The sequence below is a fragment of the Podarcis filfolensis genome, assembly GCF_964270895.1.
Source record: "Podarcis filfolensis genome assembly, chromosome: 5".
In the NCBI taxonomy this organism is placed as follows: domain Eukaryota; kingdom Metazoa; phylum Chordata; class Lepidosauria; order Squamata; family Lacertidae; genus Podarcis; species Podarcis filfolensis.
Genome location: NC_139608.1, coordinates 97,097,388 through 97,112,800, shown reverse-complemented (window position 1 = coordinate 97,112,800; position 15,413 = coordinate 97,097,388). Strand labels below are relative to the sequence as shown.

At 43.7% G+C, this 15,413-nt stretch overlaps 1 long non-coding RNA gene across 1 annotated transcript; it reads left to right on the top strand.

The window, feature by feature from the left end:
• The first annotated feature begins 5,797 nt into the window (after positions 1 to 5,797).
• On the top strand, positions 5,798 to 12,309 carry LOC310763125. Its single transcript, XR_014548502.1, has 3 exons — positions 5,798 to 6,037; positions 6,474 to 6,583; positions 12,028 to 12,309. It is a non-coding gene; the product is annotated as an uncharacterized lncRNA (long non-coding RNA).
• Positions 12,310 to 15,413: the final 3,104 nt, after the last annotated feature.

Sequence of the window (15,413 nt, the reverse complement as noted above, 5' to 3'; positions counted from 1 at the left end):
TCCCCACAACAACTTTGCGAGGTAGGTTAGGCTGAGAGAATATGACTGGCCCGAGGTCACCCAGTGTGATCCATGGCTGAGTGGGGATTCAAACCCTGGTCTCCTGGTCTCCTTGTCTGACACGCTAACCATGACACTACGTACTTCTTTGCAAGGTTGCCATACAGATGCATTTGGGCCAGGACCATTCATTACAGATCCCACCCAAAGTGTCCCATCTTAAGTTTGGTCCACATTTGTTAGAGAGAATTGTCTTCTGATGCCTCTGAATCCCCCCCCCCCCCCGCCTGCTGTTCTTTGCTTCCTGTTCCCTGTTTGCTTGATCATGCATAGCTTTCTCAGGCACCTCCGAAGGTGATGTGTTAACCAGAATAATTTGACTTCCCTAATTCAATATTAGAATTGCCATGGAAACCTCTTAGCAACACGGAGGAATAACATGGCTCCAAAAGATAACCACAGGAAGCTCACATGGGGATGCTTGGAGGGGAGGGGGAAGAAATGTTACTTATACATTCCAGCCTCTGGGCAACAAAAACAGCAATTGCAACCCTCAGTATCCTTTTTTTTGCTTTACAGCAAAATGGCTCTCTTTTAGATTCCTCATACTCCCTCAGCAACTTTTTGCAATGAAATTTTGCGTCTGCAATTAATTAATAATATTAATAGTATTAACTGTTAACTCTACCTCATTTTCTGATATTGACAAAGAAGCATGTTTTCTTGTCTCTGGTCATCAGGCAGGCACCATACACACAAATTACCCTGCTAATTGTCTTAGTAATTATGCCTTCTAAAAATTTTTTAAGAAAGCATGTTACTGGGAGAGACCAGGGAGGGACCAGGGATGGAGCCTGGTCTGGGAGAGATAGCAGAGGCTCTGGGCTAATAGGATAGATCTGCTCCTGTGAATGATAATAGCAGGCAGGCTGGGTTGAGCCAGAAGAACCATAGTTTTTTTATGAGTCAGACCATCGTTCCAGCTCGCTCAATATTGACCACACTGTTCTCTGGGACTTTGGGCAGGAGTCTCTCCCAGTCTCCACCTGGAGATGCCAGTGGGGATTATTATCACTGTCAAGGAGAGGTCTGAAACGTCTTTTACTCTGACTTACTTAAATCCAGATGGATCCAACTCTTACATAGCAAAATCAGATCTGTTGGCATTGACTTGTTGGAACTCTTTTATAATTCAAGTGAGCAATATATTTCTCTCAATATTCATATTGAAAAACAAAACATTGAGTCAGCTGTAAATAAAATTTGCTCCCCCAAGTTCTATGGTTTAAATACAACAGATAACAGGGTCACTTATATCTCAAAATTAGTAATTCCAGTCCAACGCAAGGCCTTTATGTCGGCCCACTGAAATATTTCCCCCTCAGCTTTTGTCAAGGGCAGATATTCAAACACCCCCAAAATGATATATATTGCGGATGTTCTTTGAATGTGCCAGACACTGTAGAACATATCATTTTCTACTGTCCATTGTACAACCAGCTGTGTAAACACGTGTTATCCCCCTTTTTGGGGTAGTCTAACATCACAACACAGTGAAAATACAGTGGTACCTCTGGTTAAGAACTTAATTTGTTCTGGAGGTCCATTCTTAACCTGAAACTGCTAATGGGGCCTCCTCCTGCTGCCGTGCGATTCCTGTTCTCATCCTGAAGCAAAGTTCTTAACCCGAGGTACTATTTTTGGGTTAGCTGAGTCTGTAATATGTAACCTGAAGCATCTGTAACCCGAGGTACCACTGTATAAGATTCTATCTGTCTGACATTAACCTAGAAGTTACTGCAAGGGTGGTTTGGTTTTTGTCAATAGTATCTCTTAGAGTAGCAAATGGCACCATATAGCGGGGGGAAATTCCAATGAAAATCCTCGTTATTACATATTTTACATGGCTGTTTATTTGTATATATTTTAATTTTTATATATACTGTATGGATGTTTTATGATGGCCTATATTTGTAATGCCTAATAAAGGTTTGGCTAAGTAAGTAAGCAAGCAAGCAAGCAAGCAAGCAAGCCAGCCAGTGGGAATTAAACCTGCGACCTCCTGCATGTACCCACTGCCAATGCCACCTCCATTTCCTTCCAGCCATTGGAGATTTCGCTTTGCTCTCTGAGGGGGAGCAAGCAAGGACTTCAGACGTGGCTGCTTACCTTGCACTAGAGGGTGAAATGGCTCACTGTTACTGTGCTCGGTGACCTAGGCATCTTACATACATGCGTGGGCTACACAGATCAAGAACAGGGCCGTCTTAAGCATATCCGGCTCCGTGGTGCAAAGCTCCCTTCGGTGCCCCCCTTTCCCAGAGTTTTTTAGGTGAGGACGGCGGCTGGAGGCTAGCGGCCGGAGGGCGGCTCCTCCTGGCTCAGCTGGCCGCTTCGTGCCGTGGTGGCCATGGCAGACGGAGGCTCCGGGTGCAGCGCTGCTTCGGTGCGGCATGGCTGAGGTGGGCGAGGGCGGCGAGCTGATGCCGGGTGGCGCCGCGTCCAGCCTCCGCCTTTTCCCTGGCGTCCTCCAGAACTTGGCGCCCTGCGCCACTAGCCTCTGTGGGGAAGATGCCCCAGCTCAAGAACGTGCACTAAATGAAAAAGTAGAAGCTGACTTTAAAAATAATAATCCTTCAACCAACTCAGATTTCTAGACTTTGCACACAAAAAATCTGGCAAGTGGCCCAGACATCAAAATAAAACAAAAAACAAACCCTGAACAGTCAGTGACCTTTTTTCTGGCTGATGGACAACCCTATTTTCAGATTTTGTTCTAATGCTCGCACACACACACACACACACACCACACACACAACACACATACACGTATCCTTAACACCTTCTTTCCAGCATGCTAGGTGCTACATCTGATATTTTAGGAAAACATGGTGCTATGCATTTAAAGAGCCATTGTTTCAGGTGCATCTCACACAGGAGAATTGGGAAAGAAACCATTTGATTTTTAACATGCTAAAAACAGGTTAAAACATTGAGGGTGGCCACCTCAGTTCTAGATATTAGTAGCCAGTAGTTGCCCATGCAATACATGTGTTTAGTCCTTACTGTTCTGAAGTAGGTAACATAACAGGTGATTAATAATAATAATAATAATATGAATAATAATAATAATATGAATAATAATAATAATATGAATAATAATAATATTGGGCAATGTTTAAGTAGGCAAATGTATTGTGTGAATAAAACAACATATGATGTCAGCCTACTTGGAGGACCATGACCGTCCTTCTTGATTACATACCATCCCATTCACATGTTATATTTCTAGCAGAAGCTGCTAGCACTCTTGAATCTGCTTTCAGCTGTAAGACCTCTGCATGTTAAAAGCATACAGAAAGGAGCAATTCCCTGTGTGCATGGAGATTACAAGACACTTTTATTTCAAAACATCAGTGCCACAGGCACTCATTCCCTTTTGTCTCTTTCCTTGCACTCCATTTGTCAAGCATTGGTTGATCTGTATGCATTATTAGTAGTTCTCACTTCATCATGTCTTTTAGAGAAGGATTTTATAGACATTTAAGGTAATTGAATTAGGTTTCTCTTTAGCTGTGTACACTAAACAGATGCATATATGGCCAGGTGGTTGCAGGCTGCCTTCTTATGGATGGAAATAAGTTAGAGATGGAACGGAAGTTCAGGAACGCCCTTGGCCAGTGCTGCTTGGCTCTCTCCCATCTTTTCCACTCTGGGCGGGTTTCCTCCTGGTTTCTCTCCTGGACTTCTTTGCCACTTTTGAAACTTAGCAGAAACTTAGTAGTAAAAAAGTCCAAATGGTCTGCTAGGAGAGCAGTGCTGCCAGCTCCAGCAATGATTAGTTAGTCCGTTGCTGTTATTATCAAATACTGTTAAGTGATCAGGAGTTCTTTGGACTACAGTATCGGTTGGGTTGGGATGGCATTGGCTTCTCAGTCACCTGGCACGGGGTACTTGCCAGAACACAGTTTTACTGACAAGTTCAGTAGCATAATGGCCAGTTAGTGGATGACGTGTCCTAGGCATAGAAACATAAAATTGTAGAGTCATCTTGTCCAACCCCTGTAATACAAGAATCTCAACTAAATCGGACATGACAGGTGGCCATCCAAAATCCTCCAGGGTGGGAGAGCCTACCACCTTCTGAGGGCTGTGGTCCCAACGCATTTTTGAGGGGGTGTGACCAGGTGCCCCCACGACAGGCTCCCTCATCAGAGCCTGACTCTTGCACGGGAGGGAGCTGTGGGGGCAACTTCCTCATGCAACAGCCCAATGCCACCAGCCTCAGCTGCCACCCACTCTCCTGGGCTGTGGCACTCGAGCCTGGCCACAGCTCCGCTCCCGGGTCAGGTCTGACCTGGGGGCAGAGAGCAGGAGGAGGGTCGGCGGCAGCTTCTCGTGCCTCTGCTCACCTGGACTGTGGTGCAGGAGAGAGCTGCATGAGATCTTGCTGGAAGCTGTTGCCTCTACCACTTCTCTGTCTCCAGTGGGGCGTCCACAGGGGAACTGTCTCTTGGGCTTCCACTTCATGAAGCAGCTGCCTCCACCTGCCTCATGGGTGGGCCGGCCCTGCTGTGCATGCTTCACATTAGAAGCTCTCCACTTCATCAAACACCCTCCATACACTTGTAGGGATTCAGTGCCCACCAGAGGAATCTGCTACTATCAGGTTTACCATGTTCAGCCCCTGACTTCTAAAGTAGCTCCTCTCTTCTATGGGGTGGGTGGGCTGCGGACTCTGCCCGGAGGCTGCTCATTGCACAGCACTCTACAGGTTCCCAGTTTAACCAGCCAAGAAGCCCCCCTGGGGAAGCCTCTGTTCCATTTCTTCTGCAGCCATTGCTGGAACCGCTTTCTTTCCCCCAACAATTGCAACCCTGCTGCCTTTGCAGAAGGCAAGCCAGAGCAGATTTCAGTCTCTGGATGATTTCCCTTCTCGCATTTCCTGACAGCAAAGGATAACATTTTATGCTACATGAGAACAGAATAGGTGGTATAGGCTGTGACTGATCACAAGAACTGTGCAGCTAATGATCATGAAGCTGATGGAAGAAGGGGCCAGGGAGGGTGGTTGTTCCTTCTTCTCTTTTACCTTTTCCTAATGTGAGGCAGAAGAGCAATGAAAGCAAGGCAGAGTGCTCAATAATAGAAAACTGGTACTGGCCACCCTGAAGCAAACTGTCACACATCCAATCAGAGGCAGCAGATGTCACTGAAATATATGTCACTTATCTGCCAGGGCTTCTCTGTGCCAGGGTGATTTGTCAAAAAAAAACCGCTACAAAAACCTGACAGCAGTACAAAGCACACTATATGGCAGTTTGATCATAAATAGCTTCTTTTGTGACAACAAGTTCCCAAAGCAAGGTGGAGGAAAAAACAACACCCATATTGTATGACAAATCAGCTTGCGTTGTGTTTGCCTCGTTCTAATTAGCAGCCTTGTCCTAAGGCAAAAGGAACCTCCAGCCCATGAGCAGAGAAATCCTGTTCTAGTTTTTTCTCTCATTACTGCTTCCTTCTCAGCAGAAGAGATGGGTTTCACTCTTCCATAGCAGGCAGATCAAACCAACCAATATGAACAAAACACTTTCAGCTCACAGGGGCTCCAAAGATCCAGTGGCGGAGCTTCATGCTCTGGCACTGGGGTGGGGTGGAGAGCGGGCAGGGGCGGGGCTGGCGTGCGTCCCAGGGACGTGGCACGCCGCCCGCAGGGGTGTGGTGCGTGTCCTGGGGGGCGGGCAGCCCTGATGGCACCCCACCAGGATTGCTCTGCCGGGGGTGGTGTGCTCCCCCCCCACTCCTCTTCCTCCACCAGTGCAAAGATCCCACCCAAATGGTGTACAGTTTTCCATTGGTGCGCACTTTTCTTTAGTTACGTAAAGAATTGAAGCTGTTCTTCCTAACAAGAAATGTGCATTGAAGGAAACTTGTGAGAGGAAGTGAAAAGCAAGGGCACCATTTCAGGTGTGCTGAGGGAAGAGACTTTGGGGGCGAGAGGAGATTCCAAATTCCATTCTTTGATCATATCATGAAGGTGAAATTGCAACACACACGGCATTTGCTGCAGTTACTTTAAAACTTACACACGCTAACAGCAACATTTTAAGCACAAACAAGACACAAAACCCTTTTGGTTTTGAAGCCAAGGTTGCCTGCTCACTATACATTTAAGGCACACCCTCGCTCCAAAGAATTCTGGAAACTGTCATTCATCCCCTCACAGAGCTATGACTCCCAGCATTCTTAACAAACTTCAGTTCCCATGGTCCTTTGTGCCCTGCATGTGCTTTAAATGTGCTTTAACTGTACGGTGAACATGGAGCCAAAGTGATTTTTGCCTTCTGTGTGCATCTCAAAAGTATGAGCAGAGCTGTGCATGCTCAAAAAAATGTTTTAAATCTGCACTCCGAACATATTAGTTCATTCTGCTTTTGCCTAACTTATTCTTCCATTTTTACTGTTCTGTGTAGTTCGTTTCACGTTGCCAAACTTGGGGTTCAGGCAGGAGCCATAATCCACTTCAGGGATTCCAACAGGCAGTGCTCATGCAGTTCCAAGCATCTATTCACAACCCAAAAGTGTAAGTTAACATGCTCTAGAAGGAAGGAAGGAAAAGCTTTCGCTCCTGAATTCTGCACATGCTGTGGTAATTCTGCGGAACGGTGGCATATGTGTCTCCTGTTATTCAACATCTATACAAAACTGCCGGGAGAGCTGTCAGTCGGGCATCTGGAGCGTATTACCATCAGGACGCTGATGGCTCTCCGTTCCATCACAAGCAGGAGAGGCTGTGAAGGGGCTGGATTGGTGATGGGCTGGATGGGGGCTAAGAAACAGAGGCAGAAGCCTGACAAAATGGAGCTGCTGCGGGTGGGTGGTTACCAGGTCTGGGGATTAACTGTACAAGCTCGTATTGCAGGGGTTCTACTCCCCCTGAAGGAACAGGCCCACCCTGTGAAATGGGAAGGTGTTGCCTGCCCCCATCACATCCTTGCTTACCGCAGCTGCCACTTCTCCGTACTTGTCTGGTAGTGGCGGAGGCGGGGGGCACCCTTGGGATTCTTCTGCCCCCAGCAGCTGCATCACTTCACCTCATGGGCCCTGAGATTTGCCACAGAGATTGGCGCGCTCACTGGCTTTAATTTTGAAATGAAGTTTCACAACGAATAGTTTTCAGGCACACAGCAGGCCACCTCCTTATAGAAAAGGCCAGCCATGCATGTCATGGGCTTTTTAGGAAATATGGACACCAGGGAAGACTGCAGAGTGTAGACAACCAGAGAGCTGATTTGCAGACACTGACCAATGCTCCAGCCGCCTTGAAAGTAAGGCAACAAAGACCCTCCAACCCCCTATCAGAATTCCATAAAAATTATCCCCCACCTTTTGATACTTTTTGAATGCATTTTCTTTTCTCATTAATTGATGGAGAATGGTGGGGGTAAAAAACGCAGTTGAAATTTTCAACACAGCACTAACGGTTTGCCTTCTCAGCAGTCTCAGTGAGCAGGGAAGATAACAGCCTTGGTGTAATCACTTTACCGTCTAAAATATGAAAAATGCTTCAATCAAAAGCAGAAAACATCTCACCAGTCATCCTTTAAAGTTTCCAAAATTAATTAGAGCAGACGACTAATTAGTCACTAAGTATATTTACTGCCTTATGCTCCAAATAATTAGGTAACATTTTATCTAGCCAGAACAACCATGGAATTTTCAGCCCTGCTTCATTAGTTAAATTGCAATATAACTATTTATGTGAGCTGAAATTGCAATCCATTCTCTTGTCACTTTTATTACTTATTGCATTAAAACTACAGAAGATCTTCTTTGTCCTCATGACTACCTTGTTAAGTAGGGCAATTATTATTATTGTATTCTTTTTACAGTGACTGAGAGAATAATTTGCACAAAGCATTGGTAAAGCTGAACACTGGTTTTCCTGGTGCTAAGTTTATGGTGTGCTAATATATGTAAGATACCGATTAAGAGAGTCTCAATTTGAGAGGCAGGATGTGCGTGGTGAGAGGTTGTTGCAAGGATCCCTGGAGGTAGAGGCAAAACACCTTCCTCCCATCATGGGGTTAATTTGAAGGAGGTCCACTCCAACCTGTGTTGAGGGGGGAAGGTTAATTCTCTGTGAGTCAGCAGAAATCCCCCCCCCCTGCCCTTCGGTACAGCTTCAGGCATCTTGTGACTGTCTTATCTGGGTTTCTGGACAAACTAGCTCAGGACCTAGAGCAGCGGTCAGCAAACTTTTTCAGCAGAGGGCCGGTCCACTGTCCCTCAGACCTCGTGGGGGACCGGACTATATTTTGTGGGGGGGAATGAACGAATTCCTAAGCCCCACAAATAACCCAGAGCTGCATTTGAAATAAAAGCACACATTCTACTCATGTAAAAACACGCTGATTCCCAGACCGTCCGCGGGCCGGATTGAGAAGGCGATTGGGCTGGATCCGGCCCCCGGGCCTTAGTTTGCCTACCCATGACCTAGAGCATCATGGCTAAAACAATGTGGGTCACAACAGGAGCACTACCACCATGAAAATATATGGCAAAAGATTACAAAAGGTCCCCAGATGCATATTTGGGTTCAGATTGGATCCTGGGTTTGGAAAGGTTGAAGATACCTGCTGTAGAATGAACTTTCTGCCAGTGAAAGCATGACCCAACCTCATTATAACAATTCCTTAGGCCAGGGCATAGTGGGACATTATAAGTGATGGATGGCTTTCCCAATAAGTGCATAGCTAGAGGTGGGCAGTGGGTAAGGTGCCAAAGCAGTCACAAGGGCCGGTGAGTCCTGCAGGTGTTGAAGCTCTAGCTAATAGGAATCAGAGAACCTAAGTATCCTTGTTTTTCAGGAATAATGTATGGGAGCGATGCTTCGGAGGCACCTGTTGGTACCATTTACCGTAAATACATATGCCACTCTGATCCACTGCAAATTAGCCTAATCAAAGTCCCCAATTTTCCAAGAAATAAATATGATTTGAAAAATCAAAATATTAAATAAATATAAATCTAAGCTTTGGTACTCACACCCTGAAGCATCTTGTATATTGCTTTGCTTTCCACAAGAGCGGGCAAGCAGCAAAGAACAGGCAAAAGGAATCAGTATCCTGATATTTTAGTGTCATGATTTCTGTGGGGACCTGCTGTACCTCTTTCATTTATAATACAAGGTTTCAGTATTCTTTCTGTGTTTGCTTGTATGAAAGTAGAATTCCCTCTTGCCATTGATTTAAAAGCATACATTTCTTGATTACTCAAAACTTAAATGTCTAGCAGCTGATGTGTGAACTCAATTTTAAAAATACTCTGTTTGAAAAGATGAGAATTCTCATAACATATGAGGACCTGGTTGAGTTTTTCTAAAAGTTTGTTTCAGACCAACTGCTCTGTCTGCAACAGAGCACTCATAGCGTTAGTAAAACTAAGCAAAGCAAGTGGTGTGAGGAGATATGAAGCACCTCTTTGTGTTGTAGTGGTTTATCAGAATGGGCCATTCACACATGCAAGTCCTCATGTAATACACGTCATGAACACTCTGGTGTGACCCAGGGGGAATCTAAACACATATAAAAAAGTTTTGAAAATGCTTTTTTAAAAAAAGTTTTGAAAAATATATTGAATTTCCCATAGCTCACCATTGCCATCTAGTGTCACATTTGTATAATGCACTTTACAACACACTTGAAAAGTTTTATTTGCAGCTGTATAGCTGAGTCCCCAGTCCTTGGTTCAAAGTGCACTTAGAATGTTAGGACTGAATTTAGTATCTTTTCACATTGTAATAATGAGCAGTGATCACATGTTCACTATACAGTGGTACCTCAGGTTAAGTACTTAATTCGTGCCGGAGGTCCATTCTTAACCTGAAACTGTTCTTAACCTGAAGCACCACTTTAGCTAATGGGGCCTCCTGCTGCCGCCACGCCACCAGAGCACGATTTCTGTTCTCATCCTGAAGCAAAGTTCTTAATCTGAAGCACTATTTCTGGGTTAGTGGAGTCTGTAACCTGAAGCGTATGTAACCTGAAGCGTATGTAACCCGAGGTACCACTGTATATGAATGTGTATAGCACATATAGGTCTTAATTGACTATTTCAGCTATTCGTGGGAATGCACTTCCTTCAAAGAGCCCGTTGGAGTCCTTTCATTAGGCAGGAGTACATTAATGCTGATTACATAAACCAGAGCATATCAATGCCCTGAGGCTCTCCCAGAAGAATCAAGAAACACTGAATTCTTCTAGAAATAAATTCAGTATTTGGAGTAGAGGAAACAGAATGCCAATAAAGAAATCAAACATCATGGGCTTTTGAATTTTAAGGCAATAAATACCTTTTAAGCAATATAGGTTTGAAGAGATCAGCCTCATTCTAAGGCAATCATATTTATGGTGGCCTCAGTTCTGATGTCATGGAACAGTGTGAGTGTATTGTTCAAAAACGGTTTTATCTTTGCTTCTTGCACTGTGGCAATTCCATGGCATTCTTCATTTAATTTGAAGCATTACAGCTTTTTGTGGATTAGATACTTTGAAAAGCAATTAGAGTTGTATCGCTTCCTTCTCTTTGGATAAATTACCTTCAACAGCTGTACTGATTAGGTTGCATTTTGGAAAGCTGCCATTTTGATTGTCAAAGGACGAGCAAATAACTGTGTGTATTCTCACAGTGGCAACTTCAGAGACGCTTTGTAAGCCTCTTTGAGGAAAGTGGAATATGAATGTGATATATATGACGCAATAAGGTTGCATCATTTATTTATCTCCCTCCTCCCTCCTCCCCTGGTTCCTCCACTCAGCCTCCTTATCTCCCAAAATTCTCCCCTAGAATTCTGAGTGAAAATTTGGTAACACGTTTCATTCCTTCCTTATTTTTTTCTACTGGGAGGACTGGCTGGGAGCTGTACATGTTCATGGTTGGTAGAATGTGTCCAGGGTTTGTTAATGAGAGCAACAAGTTTTCCACGTTTCACAGCCATTATATTATTAATTATCTGCCCTTCACCCTAAAGTGGGTTACAGCAACTTAAAAGACAACATTAAAAACTGTTTTAAAACTTAATAATTTTTTAAAAATACAATCACAAAATGCAAGGCAAGTCCTGGAAATATCTATTTCATCCTTGCAATGTAATCTAGGTTAGGCTGAGAGATGTGCCCAAGGCTGTCCAGTGAGCTTTATGGCTGAGTGGGGGCTTAAACCCTGGTTTCCAAGGTCCTAGTATGACACTCTAAGCACTATACCATACTTTTTCCACACAAAAATGCAAAGTTTGCTTCTCTGGGTTCTGACCTGGGAAACTAAGCAGGCACCTCAGATTTTGATCAGTAAAATTTATGATTTTTACCCATGATGTTGTTATGTATTCTTCCTTCAGTAAGTGTATAAATGGTCTTCTTCATTCATCAAACTAGATGTAAGATTTGTCATGTAGTTTGTGTAACTGATTCTATGTATATATTCAGAATTCCCCACCCAGAACTTCATCTGAAGCCTTAGCCCACTGAACTTGCTATTCGTAATGGGATAAAATCATCCCAGTCCATCTCAGGGCTTTGTGCTGGCCACTTGCTAAAGAGAAATCAATCTCCATACTAGCAAGTGAAAGCCCCCCACCCTGAATTTGAGTGGAAATGCTGTTTGTTTATGACAAATGCACTTTAATTATTCTAGATCAGGTTCTTGTAGTCTAAGCTACAGCATCAATTGGGAACAAGTGCCAGGAGTTAACATACCATCTGTGTTACATATGAATCAATTGAGCCTGAATTGTGATAGATAACCTAGCTACAGAGTTATGTTAAGAGCAGAAAATTGAATCCTGAGGGTAGTCAAAATATTGATGGAAGCTGTAGATTTATTGAAGCCAGCTGGTTTCATAATAGAATCATTTGCAAGGCATTTCATTTACATTTCTCTCATACCCCCCCCAGCATTAGTATTACAACTGAGTATTTATTTGCCAGCTCAGGGCATTCGTGAGTCTACTTAATTTCTCATTTGCAGGCAATTAGATTCCAGTTTACATCTTATGGCTTCACGACCTCCTGCTTGTGGTGCCGTCCTTGGAGATATGAGGATACAGGGAAAGTATCAATTGCTTTTCCAATTGCAGGTGGATTCAAGAAGCAAACCATGCTGTCCCCATCTGTAAGGTCTGGGCTGTCAAAAAGTTGAAAAAAACACCACTTGGGTCAAGCCGGCAAGCAGCGCAGTCACAAGCAGGTGCAGGGAAAACCTGAATGGAATTGCCATTAAGTGAAAAAGGACATTGGAACAGCAGTCCTGCTGAAACAAAGCTGTCTTAACCGGATGCCGGGAGCTCCAAATGTGAAAATGAGCACCTTCAGAGGGGCCCAAGGACACACTCTCATTTCAAGGAAGGACCCAAGGTCCCTTTGGCCCCCCCAATAAAAGATTTAAGGGGGATGCCTCCCCAGTTGATGGGCATTGCCATTCAAGTGTGTGTGTGTGTGCTGCATCATGTGATCGATTATGTGGGGTGTTGTTTACCTGTCCCTCCAATATTTTATTCAAGTTGACACCCCTGCCTATTATCTTAATGTTTCTTTCCTCCATCTTCTCTGCAGTCCCAAAGTAGGAAGTGTTTTCTCTCTCTCTCTCTCTCTCTCTCCCCCCCCCCCCCGAAGTGTCAGTAGTGACAGCTAGATGGAACGCACAGTACTGTTGTCAACTCAGTACCTTCAGAGACCTTCCCATCACCTCATTAGCGTGGGAATCTATATTTTAGGCTTTGCAATTAACCCAGCGATGCCTCCAATTTCCATGCTGAGCTTTCTTGATGAAGGCAAGAGTGAGTGCCAGGGCCACTCTCTTCTCTTCTGTCATGTAGCTCTTTAGACGTGTGATACTTAATAGGAAGGCCTGGTAGAATCAGTTTGGATTAACAGTAGCTCTTGTGCCATGAAATGCTCTCGGGAGGCAGGTCTCCTTAGAGCTGGGCAGAAAAGGCTTCCCAAAAGTTTTTGCCTTATTGGTGAAAAGCGGGCAGGCGGGGGGGGGGGGGACTCATCAAGTACCCTTGAGGAGGAGAGCAGAATTGTCCAACATTTGAGAGGAAAGGGGGCTGGAGAAGAACCTTCTTGGAAAATGCAACAGACAATACTCTTCTGAGAAATGTCAGTGCAGTTAATATTGAATGAAACTACACTGTGGGCTGGCACTTCTGAAGCCCACCCCATAGAGCTGTGTTAACCTATCTTTTAATTTTTCTTATCAATTTTTACTCACTCATTATCTATGCTTAATTAGTATTCTATGTATATGTTTATGTATATGTAGGTATATGTATATGTTTAAATCTACGTTTGGTTCTTGTTCCCATTTATTTAATAATTATTTGTTTAGATTCATATTGTTATGCTATTTATTTAGATGTTTTGCTTATGCTGGTCTGTGACCATAATAAAGTACTTGACTTGATTGTTGGTTCATGCTGATGATTCAATAGGTAAAAGAAGAGATTTGGAAGGAAGAGGGGCCAAGCCCATAGATTTATTAAGTTCTATTAATATAATTTAAACATTATTAAAGTGGATTCATAGTTGTGCTCATAATTCTCTACCCTATTTTCAGATGGTGAAATGGAGGGGCAATGACTAAAATTCTCCTTCAGCTCATGGGAAACCTGAAAAAGAAAAAGGATATTTTCTGGGAAATTTTTGGCTAACTTTAGTTCTGCATATGAATGTCAAGTTTGTAATGCTGAGCCGGTACTGAGCTACACCACCTGCATCCAGGCACTGCTACCTTGATTCTCCTACCCCATAGGAGCCAACTCCTAGGGGCCTTGGGGGCTTCAATACCTGCAATAAAATATTTGAGGGGGCCAGGCCCCCACAAAGTTGATGGGCATTCCCATTCAAATGGTGCATGTGCACTGCGTCACGTGATCGATTATATGGGGTGGGGCTTTCCTGGGCCCCCACAATATTTTATTCAAGTTGACACCCCTGTCCTACCCATGTTCAGCTTGCAACAAGCAGAAATGCATCAAGGGAGAATAGGGACTGCCCAGGACTGCTATACTGAGTTTTTGTGGGAAGCAGAATAAAATAATTCCACTCCCCAAGATTTTAAAGTAGATTGCTGAAGTTAAAACATAAAGTAGATTGCTGAAGTTAAAACATATTCCAAAATTGTCTTTGCAGCACATGTTATTCTCTGCATATTATAAAATTGTAAAGATCTTTAACCTATCCATCTATCCATGCAAATTGTAAAATTGTAAAGATCCTTAACCTATCCGTCCGCATTTTGGAGTGCATTTCTACATATATACACATTTTGCAATCATTTTTCCTTAATAAAAGCCAGTTTTGCATGTTATTTGCACTAATATACTAAAACTCTCAATATATTAATTTTTCTATACAATTTTTCATTGGAGAACCTATTGCAACATTTAGAGAAGTGCACCTTTCAAAAGATAGTTGTGTTTCAGTTCACACATTGTTTGTGGAAGTGCAAATTAGGTAGGTTTAAAACAGAATTTCTTTCCTACCCCTAGTTATGAGGGGGGGTGCTTTTACCTACCTCTTGGTGCATCCAAAAACCTTTGCAATGTTGGGCATGGAGAAAAAACCCAAATAAGCCCCTGTATTTGCAAGCAGACGTGGTAACTACTAGAAAGTGCTGGTGACAGTGGACCCGCTTCACAGATATTTCTGTCTCCTCCAGAAGCCATGTTTCTGCCCCCGTCCTCTGATTGTAGATATTTGTGAGATTGTATAATGCTTAAATCCACAAAACAGGGGTGTTGTGCTGCTGTTGATTTCTGGCACAAATGTGAACTTCATCACTCAAGATCAAAGTAGAAAATCAGATTCAATTATTGGGAGAATGTACCCCATAGTCCCCACCCCCACGCCCCTGCTGGAAAAGGACAGGTCTAAACTTGACACCCGTCTAGCATGAAGGCTTTCTTTCTCAAGTTGACTTGCAGGTGATAATTGGATCAAACTAGGTAACGGAGGTTAGTGCCACACTTTATGCTCTATGCAAGCAAGAATCAATGTGTGACCCAATCAGTCGCCATTTGCCACCATTCTTTCACATCCCTCTTGTGGCAGAGACTTCAGCCTCTCCTAATCTGGGTCTCTCAAAATATTTTGGACTATAACCCTTATCCGCCCAACCAGCAGGGTTGATGGGAGTTGCAGTCCAGGATATTTGAAGCCTATTTTCATTTGTCAAGTGTTTCATTTCATGCTCTGAAACCAGGGGCTCCTGAATAATATACATATACATCCAGACTTCAAAGGGTTGAAATAGACATTGCCGTGCCCCACTGAATTCCAGAAACTCAAAAGTCTGATCAGGGTTAAATATCTTCATCACAGAGTTCACAGCCTCAGTACAAGTGGTATAAA